Raw genomic sequence first — 17,944 nt, 5'->3', positions numbered from 1 at the left:
CTGCTGTCCTGGAGGTTGCTGGTTCTTAGGGGTCACTTTGCAGCAGAGCCAGATTCGATGTGTGGGGCAGAGAGAGTGGGTGCCCTGGACTCAGGGTGCAGAGATACACTCAGCCCTCTCCCCAGCATTGGGTGGGGGGTTGCTGCTACCCCCTGCTGGAAGGTAATGTGTCGGGGGGGGGCACTGTGAGTCGTTCAACACCTGACCCTGGTGGCAGAAGTGCTGTGGGGAGCTCCAGGTGTTTCTAGGATCTGCTCTTTCTACCTGCCTGTGAAGTCCAGCTTTCACCAGCACATTCACTGCCCTGCAATTGGGTCACTGTTTCCATGGCTGAACAGCAAAGAATCACTCCCAGTTTCCCTTCTATCGGCGGCAGGATTAGCCTGTGTCAGTGGTTAATGAGGTGGCTCTTGTTGTAGATTGTTATTCATTCCCCACCTTGACAATTCACACAGTCCCTTTCCCATGCAGATTCCCAGCACCTCAGTGATCCTGGTAGCAGGAGTTGGGGCCTGAGACTTTCAGGGTCCTTTTTCCCCTCCACCTGGAGTGAACTCAGCTTTTCCCCAATCCCAGACAATCCATGAAATAACAACAGGGGCATAAAGAAAGAGGGGAGGGAACATCTCACGGCCAGGGCTGGATGTGCCCAGGGCACCCAACTCATCCATTGTTTCCAGGGAATTTGGCCCCCTGCTTTGCACAAGGGACAGAGAAAGATCTTGCTGTTCCTGTGTCTGTGCAAAGAAAATTGTGCTTCCCTAGGAAAGAGAGACGGGAAATGGCCCCATGGTGGGACAATATCCTCAGGATTAAGACCTAAGGACTCAGGCTGAGAACTGATATAATTCCACTTATCTGGGATTTAACAAATTGTCTTCCATGGAGCAGGGCCAGATCCAGTGTTTTTGGCCCCCCAGTGGAAAAAAAAATAAAAAAGCTGCAGCTCTACCTCTGCCGCTTTTGGCCTCAAGTTCCTTCCCTCTGAGAGGGATGAATTGCTGCTGAAGCCTCCCCTTTCCATTGACTGCCCGTGGGACCTGCTTGCTGTGCTGGTGCCTGGAGCCGGCCCTGCCATGGAGACACTGGGAAGATGGGGGAATCAGGAAAAAAAAGTGGATTTATTTACATTGCAAGTGAAGAAAAACTGAAGCAGTTTTGGTTTGAAGTCACTTTTCCCTGACTAGGAATTGAACCCAGTCTGTGGCAGTGAAAAATGCCAAATCCTAACCACTAGACCACCAGGGAGGTGATGATGCTGTTTTTCTCTCACTTATGTTACACTTTCTTAGGCTACTTTCTAGCCAATTTCTGAAGCTGCTCCATTGTCCATTCCCTGAGGGGCTAAGAGCAGAGAACCCCTGTGCTCAGGGTCACAACCTCAGCCCAGCCCAAGCCACTGAAAAAAACTCAAATCATGCTTCAGCTTCCTCCAGCAGGATCACAGAGCAACACAAAGAAAACCCATCAGGAACAATCCTCCTCTGCCTTCATTTACCCCATCGCAACCCTCTCAGCAGCCCACTCTTGCAGGAAGGACACTGAGCTGATACGAGCCCTGACATAGAGACCAAGGGAGGGGTGTTGCTCCCCCTGGGTGTGAGCTGGTCACATTCTGACTCTGTGTAACGGGGCTCTGAGCTTTGCCATCTTGTGACTTCTGTGTCCTCAACAAGCAACCACAGCGCTGACCCCTCCAGATCCTTCTGCTGGGAGCATGGGGATTACACAACAGCTGCCAGCCCTTTTTCCCTTTCCTTGTCCTCCTCGGCTTCCCCAGACCTTCCCCACAGATGGTTCTATCAGGCACTGGAGGGATCTAAGTACCTGCAGGTTTCCCGAACCCACCTCTTAAGGAAAACAGTGATTCCCTTTCTGACACTCCTGGGCCTGGGCTTCTTTTGAGTATTTCCCCAGGGGGCCTGATTCCCTGTGAAAATGTGTGTGTGGCACCAGCTTGTTTGCCCCGTCTCTGGGAGCTGAGAAACTTTTTCAGACTCTCCCCCACTAGAGGAGTCCAACAGCACCTCCCCTTGGTGGGAGAATCCTAAATTCCACCCTCCCACCCTGGTTACTCTGACCAGCTGATGGCGACAGCATGTTAAATCAACCCCAGCTCTCTGGTCTAAAAAGCAGCATTTAACCAGCCTTGTGACAGCTCCGGTTTGCTCACTGGAGACATAACGAACCAGGAAAGAAGGCAAATGTCAGACAGGGAACCTCAGCTCACAAATAAACACCCTCAGGCTCCTTCTACACTGCGACTATTCGAATCTCCACCATATCATTGCAATAGCAGGGGTCAGGATTTCTCTGGGGCACTGAAATGTTTCAGGGGATTGGTGTGTGAGCTCAGCCTTGCATTCCATCCCTGATGTTTCATGGACTAACAACAGCAGCAGAAAGAAAGAGCCGAGCCAATATCTCACTGTCAGAGGTGAAGGTGGCCATGTCCCCTCTGTCTGACCATCGCCATTGCAGGAGAGAAGGTTTCAGTACAATTGAATGCCCTGGCTCAGACAAGAGACACAGGGAGGTTTTGCTGTTCATGGATCTGTGCAAAGGAAATTGTTTCTCTGTGTGAAATTTAGGCGGGAAATGAAATGTCCACATGGTGGCCCAATGCCCTAAGGAATGTGGGTGATGGACTCTGGCTGAGAAATGATTTAACAGGAATTTGTATCAATGTATTGCCCTGATTAAAATCTATGGCTGTAAGGTGCCACTGTTGTTAGTACTTGAACCTGCAGGGAGACACCCGAGTGGGTGTCAAGTCCATTACCTTAACGAGGCGTAGTTGAATATTTTGTCAAGATTCAAATTTCTTGGTCAAGGTCTAGTCAATGTCTAGATGCCAGAGAAAATAATACACTGATGATAATAAGAAGAATATAGAAAGATTTTGCAGTCACTATAGGCATAACTATGATGATTGTTTCGTGTTTCACTCTTTATATCTGACACCATCCCTGCCTTTCCCTTTAGTCTTGTAGTTTACCAAGGGTAAAACTAAACATCTCTTCAGATACAAGGGAGTGTTTGTGTTCATTCCTGTGAGCTACACAGGGGCTTGATGTAGCTGCTTTCAATCCTCCAGCTCCACCGGGATAAGTAGCATTTCAGGCTGCCACTGAACAGAAGAAGGGAGATCATTTTTTGATAGATTATGCCTCCTCTTAAAGGTGTTTTTCTGGCTGGCAGTCCTGGTTCCCAGGTCTCTCCTGAGGGAAGAAAGTTTCTGTGCAAAATACTAAAACTTTTAAGAAGAGAGGAGGGAAAGGCGATGGCCACATGATGGGGCCAGTATGTACCACAATATGGTTCTTTTATGTGGGATGACTCTGAACACTGACTGATCTCCACTCCCTTGTGTTTGAAGAGATGTTTAGTTTTGCACTTGGGAACCTGTAAGGCTGAAGCAATTTTATGGATGGTGACACTACGATTGAAGGGTTATTTCATGTTGTAGAAATTGTTAAAAACACTTAGCTTAAACTGGAACTGCCTGTTATTAAAGGCTGGTTTCCCCACTCCAGTTCCATAAACTCTGCTAGAAACACCCTGGCTTCTCTCCTGCCTCGGTGGGAACTGGAGGGAATCGTCCCCTGCTGCCCTTGGCTCCAGGCTGGCTTTTCTGGGGAGGGGACGTGGAATTGATTTGTTTGCTGTTGAGAAGGGAGCCGGGCCAGTTCTCAGGGAACGAGAACTCCCAGCATCTTCCCAGCCCAGCCCAGGCTGCTGCCCTGTCCCAGCCTCTGTTCCCCTGGGGGCCCTGCGTGTTTGACTCTAGAGCAGGCCGGGAGCAGCAGCTGAGGCAGAGGACAGCCTGGGCCGGGCAGATGCTAGGAGCAGAGCACCAGAGGCCTCTACTGGCTCCCTCCTCAGCAGGAAACAATCAGTCCCCACCCGCACCCCGGGACAGCAGCCTGGCACCAAGGGCAGTGCCCAGTGGGGGTTTCTCTTTTTCCTATTCCTGGGGTGAGCAGGGACCTGGGGGTGTTTCTAGCAGGGCAGTTGGAACTGAATTGGGAACCAGCTTTTAATAACAGGCAGCTCAAGTTCAGACTAATTTTGTTACAATTTTCTTTATAATATAAAATAATTCAAAAGTAAACAGGCAGGAATTATTGGAACTCTTTTCTCCCGGGCATAGAAAGAAACGGCTTTTTGGCTTTTCATGATACGGGAGTCAGGTTCGTTCACTGTTTAGAAGCAACATGCTCAGAAGCCTGTTGTGTTTCATTTCTTAGGTTCTGCTGCCATCATGTGACCATTTCCTTCCCCTCCTTTCTGTCCAAAGCGCAGAGCCCAGTTCCTCCAGGGGGAGAAGGACGTCTTTCTTCTTTCCTTCCTCAACATCCCCCTTCCTTGGAGAGCCCCTTGCTGGGGTCTGTGGGGGGAACAGCCATTTCTGAGGATTAATTTCACACCATATTTGGTGTTGATATATAGATTTTACAGCCAGATTAGATCACTAGGTACCTCTGCTCTGACCTGAGTCATAACAGAGCCCAGTGAATTTTACCCAGTGACTCCTACATCCACCCCAAGATCTTCTGGCTGAACGAGGAGGGTTCATTCAGAAAGTCATCGCGTTTGGATGTAAAGGTGTGAAATGATGGGGAAATTGGCCCCTCTTTCAAGTTTAAATATTGTAACTTCTACATCTAGACCAGGGTGGCCAACCTGAGCCAACGTAACTGCCAAACGTGCACCTTAGTATGCAACAGCTGCATCAGTTGTGAACCTTCCCATCATTATCATTATCCCTTCGAAATAATGATGATGATGGACACTTGGTTGTATATCCCAGAGTGCTCTGGACATCTACATGTTGCATTAGCCAATCCAACCATTCGGCACTTGCAGATGGGCACCTCTGTATTGTGCCTGAGTCTTGTACAGCTGTGAAAGGCTGGTAGATGTTGATATTTTCCCATCTTTTTAACCAGCACTAATACCAGGCCAGGCCAGGGCTGGGAAGAGAGAGCGAGCAGCAGGTTTCCCCTATTGTTTCCCGCTCGCTTTTTCTTGACTAGCTTCACCTCTGCACCAACCTGCACTTTTCTTATATGAGCCTGGTTAGCTCAGTTGGCAGAGCATCAGACTTTTAATCTGAGGGTCCAGGGTTCAAGTCCCTCGTCAGGTGATAAACTTCTCCCCATGTTTGTAAATATCTGATTCTCTGGAATCTTCTTTGGTGTTACTTAGAATCTTCTTTGGTGTTACTCTTTCTCTTCAGGATTTTCCCTTTTCTCAGAAGGGCCTTTGGGTGGGGGTAGAAGGGACAACTTCCTGACAGCCCCTCTGTCCTCACAGGCTGGAGGAATAAAGTCCTCTGGGCATAAAGCATGTTCCTCCCCTGCACACACAAACACCCCTAAGGAATTAGAATCACCTGCGCCTTCCCCTGTCCTGCTGGATGCCCAAATGAGGATGCTCTTCAGCCCAAGCCCATGTCCCCTCTACTCCCAGTGCCCCTCAGACCCAACCCACAACCCCCTCCTATTCCCAGTGCCCCTCAGACTCAACCCACAGGCCCCTTCTCACGCTGCTCCTCAATCCCAACCCACAGTTCCCTCCTTCCCTCCAGCAGCAGGTACTTCAGACCCCCTCAGGAAGATTTTCTTGCAAGATTTCGTGTACGAGTCTGCATGTGGATTTTACAGTATGTTGGAAATAGGTTGGGTTGCTTGCCGAAATGATCACTTGTGGCTGGTGTTGGATTCCCAGTCTTCTTATTATTGGATCAGGAGAAACAAAGGGTTGTTATCCTTGATGTGTGAATCAAGGACTCAACCCTGGGTGTAAACTAAATGAGCTGCCCACAGATTTTAGAGCCACAACGTGCATTTGGTGCGAGTGATCAGACCTGCGCCTGTCCCAGAGGGAGGGGGTCATCTGCAAGGGGTTTGGACCACTGACCTATCAGCTCTTAGCTCCCAAACTTTCAGTAACTCTAGTATCAGTACCAGTGAGTGTAATTTAAACGATAAGAAAAACCACACTGGGCTAGACCAAAGGTCCATCTAGCTCTGTATTTTGTCTTCTGACAGTAGCCAATACCAGGTGCTCTAAAAGCATCTTAACAAGGCACCACTGGGAGTTGAACCCAGCATCTCCTGTTTACAAAATAGGTACGTTAATCAGCTAAACCATGGTGCCTACTGTAACTAAGGTACAGTGTCTGCTCACACCTGACTTCCTGCCATCCCCACCGGGGCCTGACAAGCTTTGCTTGTGTTTGGATTCTGCAAAGCAGAGGAGCAGGTGAGGTTTTCCTTGCAAGCTGTGTGTGTGTGTGTGAGAGAGAGAATCTTTGGCCAGGTCTGCACTACACAGTTATTTCAGCAGAATTATATTGCTCAGGTGTGTGAAAAACACACAACGTTCCCTCGGTCGGCAGCTTGTGGCTGGTGTACACACTGCAATGCCACATCTGGCGACAAAACTGCCCTGTTTAGGCGACAAAATAAAACCACATCGACGAGAGGCCTAGAGCTTTTTTAGCAAACTTAAAGTGACAGAGTGTCAATGTAGATGCTGCTGTTCATTATATCACCATAACTGGCCTCCTCCAGTATCCCACAAGGCCCGCCGTGAACTCGCTTGCCCTGCATTCCTGCTACAGAGCCATGGGCCCCTCCCCTTTCATCGCTCTGGGAAGTTCTGACAGCTGAGCCTGCTGCTCTGCTGCAGCAGCCAGGAGCAAATCACTGCCGTGGATGCTGCTCTCTCCCGCCCTGCGAACACAGAGCAGGGTGGCGGGAGCTTCCTTACATTGGGGGAGGCACCAGCATCCGAACTGTGACACCCCCAGGACACCCCTTCCCTCGAGGGGGCTCTTACCTTCTAAACAGGGATGGCTGTTTTCTAGTAAAATCACTAAAAGGGAAGGAGAAAACAGGTTCCTCCTGGCGCTCACATCCTTGAACCCAAATACTCTTTCTGTTCTCAAAGAGAGACCTGGAGAAGGAGACTTGCTGAAGCAAAGCCACAGGGGTCTCTTAGGTTTCCCAGGCCCCTTGCCCCTGTCCTGCCTGCCTGATGTCAGCATCTCTCTGTGAGGTCACCACCTCCCCACCACCTTTGACCAATAGTCTGAGGTCCTGCAAAAGGCCTTTGTGATGTCACTGCCACACCCCTCCCTTGCTGTGCTAATGTCCTGCCCCTGGCCAGGCACTGTGGAGGTTTGAGCTACTCCCTGTGGATCACCCCACTCAAGGAGCGTTTGTTCTAGGCAGCAAGCCGGCTAGACAGGAAAACATCAGATGCTGCTCCCAATGCTACACTCCGTTTTTTCAGAAATTAGTCGACTTTATGGCCAGAAGAGACCATTAGAGCATCTAATCTGACCCCCTGCATATCACAGGCCTCCTGTATGAAACAAGAGCTACTTTGGGAGCAAACACATTCCAGAAAGGCAGCTAGTCTTCATGAAATGACATCAGGAGATGGTGAATCCACCACTTTCCTTGGTAGCTTGTTCCTGTAGTGAATCATCCTCGCTGTTGAATTTTTGTGCCTTAGTTGTAATATGAATTTGTCTCTTTTCACCGTCCAGCCACTGGGTCTTGTTATGCCTTTCTCTGCTAGATTAAAGAGCCCTTTAATATCCAATCTTTTGTCTCCATTAAGGCCCTTCAACACTTCAGTGAAGTCACCTTTCAATCTTCTTTTGATAAGCTAAACAGGTTGAGCTCGTTCAATAGCTCCCTAGAAGGCATTTTTCTCCAGCCCTCAGAACATTTGGTGGCTCTTTGCTGCCCCAGCTCCAATTTCACAACATCTTTTTCAAATGAGGACACCAAAACTGGAGGCAGTATTCCAGTATCAGTCTCACTGATGCCGTGTTGGAAAACATCCCAGACAGAGAAGCAACAGGCCAAGATGCTTCCTTGCAGCTGCCAAAATAGCTCAGTTGGGAGTGTGTTAAACTGAAAATCTAAAGGTCCCTGGTTCTATCCTGGTCTTTGGCAGGCCCTGTCATTCCCCTTTGTGCAGGGGTGGCTTGTTTTCTGGGAGCACAGCAGTGCCTGCACCCAAGGTGAGTTCCTGAGCTTGGGCTCTGCAGTAGATAAAGATACTGTGGGCTTCTGCCTCTAGTTGGCTGCCTGACCTTTAATGATGAGAAATAAGAACTGTCTTTCCCAACATGGCAGGGAGAGAGTAAGGCAGGGTGACCCTTGGGAATGGTGCCAGAGAGCTGCTGGGCAGGGATTGGGGATGGAAGCTCCTCTGTGCAGCTGAGCAAGGGCAGTAGCAGGGAAAGGGCATCTGTAAAAGTGACCCAGCAACTCCTCTGGGCACCTAAAGCAGAGGCAGCTGGTGCTGAGAGCTCCAAGGGAAGGCTTAAAAGCCACAGAGCAACTGAGGGAAGGACCATACCTACGTGTGACCTTCAGACAGGCACAAAAACACCCAGCCAGGCTGCTCCCTGCCATGCCAAACACCCAGTGAAGGTCACCAGCATGCGGGGCGGCTGCTGATGCTCTGTGGCCAACATCACAAGATGGTAGGAAAGCAGGGCCAGCCCCCATGGTGGGGCCTCTGACTGTTCCCATTCACGGTGCTCACTTTTGCAATGGGGCAGGAGATTTTACCCCAAGATGCTTTTCCCCAGCTGGTGAGAAGCAGAGAAACATCCAGGCTCCAAAGACGCTATGTAGCAAGTACCCTCCAGCACAGGGACAGGCGCACACGCTAGCCCGGGCAGCCGCCCATTTTCTTTGGCAAGTCAGGAAGGGCAAAGGCTAGACTGGAAGCACCTGGGGCTCATGCCCCAGCCTTTGTGATGCCCACCCCCCAACTCCTTCCCGGGGCTCTAGCTGAAGCCAGAGCATCGGCCTGAGCGGCCAAGAAGAGGTTCCAGCCCTGAAGGGAGCAGGACGTTCAGCACAACGGTAAAACTACAGAAATACAACCACCAAAGGACTCAAACCCTCAGTCTTCTGATCTACACTCAGACACCTTATCCATTAGGCCACATGGTAACATGAGAAAAACCCCTCCAAGCACTTCTTTGGAAAAGGGGGACATTGTGTTTCTCAGGTCATCTGCTGAGGGGGGCCGAGACTCTCTGGGCACAAGAAGTCGAGTTCCCAGCAACACGTGAGACTTAATTCTCTGGAGCCAGGTGCAGGGCTTTGGCAGGGAGGCTCAGGCATGGGGGATTGGGGTGCAGCGGACGGACCGGCTGTCTAGGTGTGGAGATTTAGTCGCACTGAGGCACAGGAGGGAGGAGGAGGAGGAATCCTGCTGACAGGCAGTGGCTGTGCAGAAAAAGAGGAGGGGTTCTGGACTTTATTTGACTCTCTTTTGCCTGCCTGCTCGCTCTTGTGCTGAACGGTGAAGATGGTCTCAGCAAGCCCAGGTAGCTCAGTCGGTAGAGCATCAAGTGCTTAATCTACAGGTCCAGGGTTCAAGCCCCTGTCTGAGTGCTAAGCTTTTAAGTTGCCTTGTGTGCCAGGAGCCAAATGATTCCTGGTGCTGTCCACCAGCCACATGCGCATTCCCAGAAGCCGTGGCCAATTCCTGGAAAGGTTCCTTCCCTCAGAGATCAGGAGAGAGGCCACATCCACAGGAGCAGGCCTAGAACAGGCAGTGTCTGGCTGGCAGGAAGCGCTGTGGGGCCAGGTGCTGAGAAAGCCCAGAGGGGGAGCAGCAGAGATGAGGGGAAGAGAGACAGAGAAGCAATGAGGACAGAGTACAAGTGTACAGGGGGTTCAGGTCCGGCTATTGTGGGGAACTTCCCTGGTTTATACACGACCCTGGTGCAATTGGCTGGAGAAAGGATCTGAGTCCCCACCCTCTTACCCAGAGGCTGCCTGACCACAAGGAGGCTCTTTCTACTCTCCTGTGTGGCAGAGACTTCGTAACCCCAACAAGGCTGGGCCCAGAAATCCTGGGGGGTTTGATGACCCCCAATCGTGTCATGATCACTTGAACAGGGGCTACAGTGTCTCCACTCTGGGCACTTCCCTGACCCACTCCTCATTGCATGTGCTTCAAGCAAACACCATTTATTACCCAGCAATCAATGTAAAACACAAGGAAAGATGGGAAAGGAAAACACGTCACCCTGTTCTGTGGCGCAGGGAGATCACAACCAGCGTCTCTGGAGGGTCAGGGCAGGTCACAGTCTCTCCCTCACATGTCCCAGGCCTCCTCCCCAGGCCCTGGCTGTGCTGCAGGGACACCACGGGCTGGACACGTGCTCTGGCAGTGGCCACGCGCTCTAGGTGACAGGCCCCTTGTTCCCAGTGCCAGCCCCCATGTAGGGGATATGATCCCCCCAGCCCCAAAAGTGTGGCCTGCAAGATCTCTTGACGGGTGGCATCTCCTTGCACTGGGCCTTCTGCCCAGGGTCCCCCTCGCTCTCCCACACTGCTCACTGCACCCACCTCCAGCCCCAGTGCTGCTGCGGCTCTGCCTCCAGCTCCCTGGGCTGCTCCTCTGGCTCCGCTTGCTGCAGCTCTTCTCCCAGCACAGATCTGCTCCCTGGGCAGCTTCTACGGCTCGTGCTGCTGCGGCTCGGCTCCCAGCACAGATCTGCTCTGGTTCTCCCCGGCTGGTGCAGCTCTGCTCCCCGGCTCTTCTCGGGCTCCTGCTCTCTCCTTAGCTCCGCCCCCTCTGGCCCAGGCAGTTCCAGCTCCCACGGAGGATGGGACCCCCTGGCCTGGTGACTCCCTCATTACACTGCCTGGCCTGTCAGTGCGGCTAACTTGGAGCTTTGGCCTCTCCCCATTGCCCCAGGGGACTGTCAGTCTCAGGGTCCTGATTTCCCATTGGCCCTTTCCCCTTCTACTGGGACGGGGAACTAGCCAACCAAAACCCCCACTAAGTTTTAGTAAGGGGCCAACAGTCCCTTACATGAGCCAGCCCCGTGAGGGTCACCACTGTGCAAAGAAAGCAGCACAAGCTGGTCCCATGGTGTAACGGGCAGCACTCAGGACTCTGAATCCTGCAATCTGAGTTCAAATCTCAGTGGAACCTTATGTTGGCTTGTGGTAAAGCCCTGAAGCTCCCAGTGCTCAACTTCCCTGTTTCTAGCTGTGCAAGAGCCAATCTTTCCTCCCCGGCTGGGTGACTTGCCCACTGGAGCCAGGTCTTGGGTTGTTGGTGTCACCAGGCATGGCCCAGTGTTGACAGAGGGGTGAAAAACAACAGTGCCAATGAAGGCTCCCTGTATCAGGCCTCTGCTTGCCCGAACCGCTTCCATGTTTAGACTTTAATTAACCCCACAGGCCAGATGGAAAGAATGGAATGTGTGGCAACTAGTTATCAGTACCAGGAGGCAATTATACAGCCTGCTTGCACCTGGCTGAAGGGAGTGAAACAGAATGACCGGTCAAGAAAAGTTACTAACGAGATAATATGTTTGCTGCCAAGTCTTTATGATGTGCTTGCTATATGGGAACGTGAGGGGGAGGAGGGGGGGTGAGTAGAGGGAGGGGTAGGTGGGGGGGTAATAGAGATGCTTAGCTAAAATCATGTATAAAGAGAAAGAGCTGTTTCTATCGGTGTGCAGGATTTGAGATTGCTATGTCTCCCTTGCACCACCTTATTTGGGCTCAAATAAACCTTGGTTTTGCTTCTCCACCTTGGTGTGTTTATTGGAAGCCAAGCACACCGGGCAACAAACCACTGTTGCTGTCGCCTCGGGCCTCTGTGCCGGCAACAGGGTTGTGATGGCCAAAACTGGTTGGGGCTCTAGAACTTGTGACCCTGATGCCTGTGGTTTGACCAGGTGGTAGGGATTCTTGCTGCTTCACATGAGGCCCACAAGTTTGGCCATTTTGCTTGCAGCCACATGTTACCTCTTGTCCACCTGGCACTTGAAGGAAGGAGGGCCAGGGCCAGGCTTCATAGTCAGGGCTAGGCAGGAGGGAGGCAGAGTCCCAGGCTGGAGCCCAGCACCTCTCCTCCTCTGGGCACCTGGAGCAGAGGCGGCTGGTGCTGACAGCTCCAAGGGAAGGCTTAAAAGCTACAGAGCAACCGAGGGCAGGGCCAGAGGAGGGGAGGACCATGCCTATGCATGGCCAGCAGACGGCCACAAAGACACCCGGCCAGCCTGCTCCCTGGCATGGCAAACCCTTACTGAAGACGTGCTTAATCCACTTGCTGATCAGGAGGAAAACGTGTCAAAATCTGTGTGCAAGGAGAACCCGCTTGGCTCGGAAGGAGCGAGGAAAAAGAGCAAGTGAAAAAAATAACTTGTGAGAGAGCAAGCGAAAAGAACGTGAAAGGCAGAGAAAGAAATAAAGGGAGAGAAAAAATATTAGAAAAAGACGGAAAGAAAGGAAGAGCGTGAAAGGTAGAGGGGAAAAAAGAAAGCAAGAACATACAAGCTAGAGAAGGAAAGGAATGAAAAAGAACGAATGAGCCACAAGCGCTAGTTGAAGCTGGAATGGGACAGTCAGAGAAAGGACAGACTGACCTGTTAAGTAAGGTTACACCCCAGATTCTCCATGTTGGGGGCACAGGCCTCCCATTTCCATCCTGGCCCTGCTTGGGGGGACCATCCATAGGTGCCTATTGGAACCCCCATGCTCCAAGGAGGGGACAAGCCCCCCCATACCCTCCCCTCGGGACACGGGCTCTCCCCAATCCTGACCCCCTTCCCGCACACTCCTGGGAATGGGGGGGAAGATGTGCGCTGAGCAGCACCGTGGGTGTCTCTCTCCGGGGTGAAGGAAGAGGATATTTTTTGTACCAGAAGGAAAGAGCAGGGGGTGGGGGCGTTTGTGGAGCTGGGGCGCACACCAGAGAGAGGAAGTGAACGCAGCCCAGTGTGAGCCCAGTGCCAGTTGGAGCCGAGACGCCCGTACCTGGAGGACCATCTCCAGTACCTATCTTGATGGTGCCGTCCATCGCCGCTCCCACACGGAGCTCCCCGCCTAGACCTCCCTGGACGAGATGAGGTGGTGGATTGGCAAAGGGGGCTGTTTGAGCGGGGCTCTGTCTCTCTGTGTGTGTGTGTGTGTGTGTGTATAATTTTGGGAAGTGAAGTCACAAACTGCTGGGGCTGGTTTCCTGTTGGTGTGAGCTTTTTCTTTTTTTCCTCTCATCTTCTTGTTTTAGGGCTAGGGCTGGGTGGCTTCCTGCGCTGCCGTTGACAAGGGCAGCGGCACAAGGGGCCCAGGGTGGAGAATTGGGGAGGGGGAAGGGTGCACAGGAGGTCACAAGGATAAGAATCACATTTAGCCCTTGCACGGCAATGGTGGTGCACTCACGCACTGCCACGTCTTTTAGTATCACGACTATTTATCTGTACAACAGCAGCACCTACAGAGACCGGGGCAGAATCAAGGCCCCCGTTGGGCCAGGTGCTGCCCAGATACAGCAAGAGACAGGCCATGCCCCAGAGAGTTTATAGGCTCCACACCCAAAAAGTGGGAGGAGAAACAGAGGCCCAGTGTCACACAGCAGCACTGAGAGTAAAACCCAGGACTCCTGGCTCCTCCTGCTCTAACCACTAGACCCCACTCTGCTCCCAGAGTTGGGGACACAACCCAGGAGTCCTGGCTCCCCAAAAGGGCAGGAGTGGGGTCTAGTGGTTAGAGGAAAGGAAGATGGATGTCAGGACTCCTGGGTTCCAGTCCCAGTGCTGGGGTTAGAGTGGAGTCTCATATGTTAGCACAGGTGGGGCTGGGAGCCAGGACTCCTGGGTTCTTCCCATCCCCCCCAAACCATCTTGCACAGCAGGAGGGAGCTGGGCAGGAAGTGGTGATGGGGTTAAAAAATACCAAGAAATGCAAACCCTTGAAGGAGCCTGTGCCAGACGATCCAGCACGAGGGGGGAGAGGATGTGTGGTTGGGGGGAGGAAAAGCCTTGGGCTGCACTGGGGGAGTGCAGAGCAGGGGTGACACCCCAGAAACCTGCAGCAAAGGGATGGACAGGTGGGGTGGGTGGATAGAAGAGGCAGCGGGACTAAAATCTAAAAGGGGCGTGTGGGGTCTAGTGGTCAGAGCGGGGGAGGGGGGTTGGTGGTCAGAATTCCTGGGTTCTATCTCCAGCCCTGGGAGGGGAGTGGGGTCCAGTGGTTAGGGTGTGTGTCGGGGGGGAGCCAGGACTCCTGGGTTCTCTCCCTGGCTCTGACTCTCTTGTGCAATCCCTCAGCAGTTACCCAACTCGCCAGCTTGTGGGAGCGAGGGGCTGGGGCCGGGTTGTGACACGGCCCAGAGTCCCGTACTGCCCCTTTGTTACCCAACCTGGGGCAGGGTGGGGGATGGCCTGGGAGACCCGCTAAGAAAGGCGCTTCTGGTGGGTCTGTGTGTGGGTCATGCTGCCCCCTGCTGGATAGACCCCTCTAGGTCAGAACCAGTCTCAGCCCGAGTCAGACCATGGAAGCCCAGCCCCCTCTGTCGCCACGGCCATGTCTATTGGTCTCCTGGAAAGGTCCATTCTCATGGGTAGCTGTCCAGTGGCAGTGAGTTCCACAGGCCCCGGCACACGCTGTGTGGGGCAGGAGGTCCTTGTGTTGGGAGGACTGGGAGTGAACTGTGTGTGGTTGTGTCTCTGAGCACAATTGTGAATATTCTGGTGTGTGTGTGTGGCTGGGGGTGTGATTGTGAGTGTGGCTGGGGGTGTGATTGTTTCTCTCTTTGCGGGTTGGGCTAGCATGCCCCTCTGGGTGTGTTGTGTGTGAGTGTTTTTGGGATTGTCTGAGTCCCTTTGTTCATCAATGTGTGTGTGTGTGTCACTTGCTGCAGGATACAAAATCCTGCAAAGCCACCCCCCCCACACACACACACAGAGCGGGGCTCAGCCCCAGCAGCAGGGGGCAGCAGGGACACACACGTCTCTCCTGGGCCAGCTTGGACAATTTCCCATTACGACCCGGCACAGTGCTGGTGCCCCCACACGGGGGTGGGCAATGACCGGGCGGGGGGGGCAGATGTGCTGGATTCAGAAGGAAGCACTTTGGGAAAATCAGTCACGGCCCTTTACAGAGCTGGGACACAGACCCAGTGACCCCTGCACCACCCTGGGAGGGGAGTGGGGTCTAGTGGTCAGAGCGGGGAGGGGGCTGGGCACCCGGACCCCTGGGTTCTATCCCTGGCCCAGGGAGTGGAGGGGGTCTAGAGGAGGGGGAGTGGGAGCCAGGACTCCTGGGTTCCATAGGGGAGATTGTTTTTCCTGGGCTCCCCTCCCTAGAGATCCCAGCCCAGCCCCCTAGTGTAGAGTGAGTGGGAGCAGGGGAAGTTGCTCTCCCACTTCAGAAACATGATTCAAACCTCTCCCCCCACCATGGGCTGTGACATCATGGACCTCCCCCTCCCCAAGGCAGACAGTAGAAGCCCCACCCACCAGAGAAGAGGGGGGGGTCTAGTTGCACCCATAACAATCCCACTCATGGTTGCAAAGAAACCCCCCATACCCCCACAAACCACTGCTAGGACAGCATCTCCTGCTTTCCTTATCACCATGAGCTGCTCCCCGCCAGGCACCACACCCCATTCACACGCCTTTGGTCACTATGTAGCTCAGTGGCAATCACTGCCCCGAAGTGACTCCGGTGCAGGCACCCACAGCACGAACTCCCCACACCGGATTGTGTCCACACGCAGAGAATTCTCTCCGCCGGGCTCCTTCGGTTCCTCTCGCTGCTCTCCGTCCTGCCGCCAGACACTGCTCATCTGCATAGCCCCGCCCATGGACACGTGACACCTTCTGTCGTTTTAGTCTCCAGTGAATGAGTCGCCTGCAGAGAGTGAACACGTCAGCACACGTCACAGCCGCCGGGCGGGGATTGTCTGTGAGCCCCGCGCTGGGGGCGGGGCTTCAGGGAGAGACCCAGCCCCATAGACAGCCTGGGGCAGGGAGATATTGGGGGAAGGGATGAGGGGATGGGGGGAGAAGGGGGGAGGGAGAGACCCAGCCCCATAGACCTGCAGGGGCAGGGGATCTTGGGGTCAGGAGGGGAGAAGGGGGATTGGCAGAGACCCAGCCCGGGGTGCAGGAGAAATGGGGTGGGGTGGAGGGAACTGGGGAGGAGAAGGGACACATGGCAGGACACATGTTGGGACAGGGAAACTGACTCACTCGGAATACATGCAGGGCGGGGGCAGATCATGCTGGTCCCAGGGTAATTTCGGGGGGTTCTGATTCCCCACTCAGCCGGGGGGCTCCCCTCTGGGCTGAGGAGCCCTGGGGTGGGGCGGGTGCAGGGGCTGGGTGTGTGTGTCAGGCTAGGGGAGCTGCCTGGGCAGAGGGGCTGGAACTGGGGGGGCTGCAGGCACCAGCACACCCAGCGCCTGGTTGGAGTGTCCGCAAGCTGCCGGGGGCGCTCTGCTGGTCGCCGCGAGGGAAGCAGGAACCCAAACCCCTCCCCCACTCCCCTCCCAGAGCTGGGGGGAGAACCCAGGAATCCTGGCTCCCAGCCCCGCCCCCGAGTGGGGAAAGACAAGGCCAAGGGAGAAGCAAGCAGGGCCGGGGCTCTCTGGGGGGCGGGGCGGGGATGAGGAGTTGCATGGGGGGGGGGAGGTGTCAGGTTGACCCAGGTACCCGCCGTCACCTGGGCTGGAGAGGACGGAGGCGCCCCGGGGCAGGGTGGGAGTTATAGTTCCTGGCTCCTCTCAGAGCGGAAGTGACGGAAAATTTGCTCAGACAACGCCCCCTCCCGGTGCACACTGGGAAGCGTAGTTCTCTCTCTCTCTCTCTCTCTCTCTCTCTCTCTCTCTCTCACACACACGGCCTCTATTGGAGGAGGGGCCGTAACTCGTCACTTCGCCGCGTCCCTCCCCGCTCCCTGATTGGCGGAGAGAGCGCGGGACCAGGACTCGGTGTGTGGGGGGAGGCCCCGGTTCCCTCGCCCAGAGGCTTCGCTGCCCCCCCCCCCCTCCGGGCGCGCGCTGCGGCCGTTGGGATTCGAATCCCGCGTGGGATCTGGGCGGGGGGGGCACAGGGCAGAGGCAGCGCGGAGTGAAAGGGCTTCACCCCCCCCCCCAGCTGGGCCTGGGGGCAGCAGCGGGTGGGGGCTGAGCTGCCTGGGAGCAGCCCCACAAGCGGCAGCCTGGGGCCGCGGGGCCCTTCAGCCCCCCCAACCTGCCCCTGCAGTGTCCCCTCCCCCGCTGTGACCCTCTCGCCAGCCCCATCCCCATCTGTGCGGATCCCTCAGCCCCCAGCATCCCCTCCCCCACCCTGTCCGCTCTGCCCGGCCTTTCCCTTCGCACCCCCCGTCCTCATCGCTCCGTCCCCGACCTCCTCCTCCCCCTCATCGCCCCGCCCCTAATTGATTCCAGCCCATTTCTCCATTGCTGGGCCCCACTTTCCCATCCCCCCCACTCCCCCAGTCCATCCCCAGGGTGTGAGGTTCCTCATCTCCAATCTCTGCTACCCCCAAACCTGCCGGGTTCCCCTTTTCAGCCACTGTGGGGTCCTCCAACCCGCCCCCACCCATCCACTCTGGGCTCTCTAAATCCCACATTCCCACAATGCACCTTGGTAACCCCACCCTCCTCGATCCCTAATCCCCCTAGTCCCTTCCCTGGGGTCCCCCTGGACACCCCAACCCACAGTCCGGCCCCACATACATCCCAGTCACTCATTCACACGCTGAGCTAGTCCTTCAGGGACCCCCACAGCCCACCAAACTCCTCCATCCATGAGCCCCGTGGACCTGTGGCCAGGAAGTGGGGGAAGCTCCCACTTTGGCTGGGCTGGGTGTGGGTGTTAATCTTTTCCTGGCTTGTGTGTGCTGAGCTCACAAAGGCTTTTTGCTCCCGCGGGGTGGGGTGTGGTTTTGGCCGAAGGTGACGTGGTTTGGTAGCCCGGTGGATGCTGCGTGGTGTCTGGAATGGGGCGTGTGTGTTCCCATCATGCCCCTTCCCCTTCCCCTGCAGAGCTGAGCACAGACAGGTCTGAGGAGCAGAGCAGGAGCTCTGGGAAGGAGAAGAGCAATATGAAGATGGAGTCTAAGACGAGGCCAGGTGACTTCTG

The 17,944-nt window shown here is 54.6% G+C and overlaps 1 non-coding gene across 1 annotated transcript; it reads left to right on the top strand.

Annotated features, from left to right (window-relative positions):
* Positions 1-10,923: 10,923 nt before the first annotated feature.
* Positions 10,924-10,995, top strand: TRNAQ-CUG. The gene has a single exon. It is a non-coding gene; the product is annotated as a tRNA-Gln (tRNA).
* The last annotated feature ends 6,949 nt before the right edge of the window (positions 10,996-17,944 follow it).

The sequence above is a fragment of the Mauremys mutica genome, unplaced genomic scaffold (genome assembly GCF_020497125.1).
Source record: "Mauremys mutica isolate MM-2020 ecotype Southern unplaced genomic scaffold, ASM2049712v1 Super-Scaffold_100198, whole genome shotgun sequence".
NCBI classification, from domain to species: Eukaryota; Metazoa; Chordata; order Testudines; family Geoemydidae; genus Mauremys; species Mauremys mutica.
Note: the sequence above shows the minus strand (reverse complement) of the source record. Positions and strands in the feature narration are given on the sequence as shown.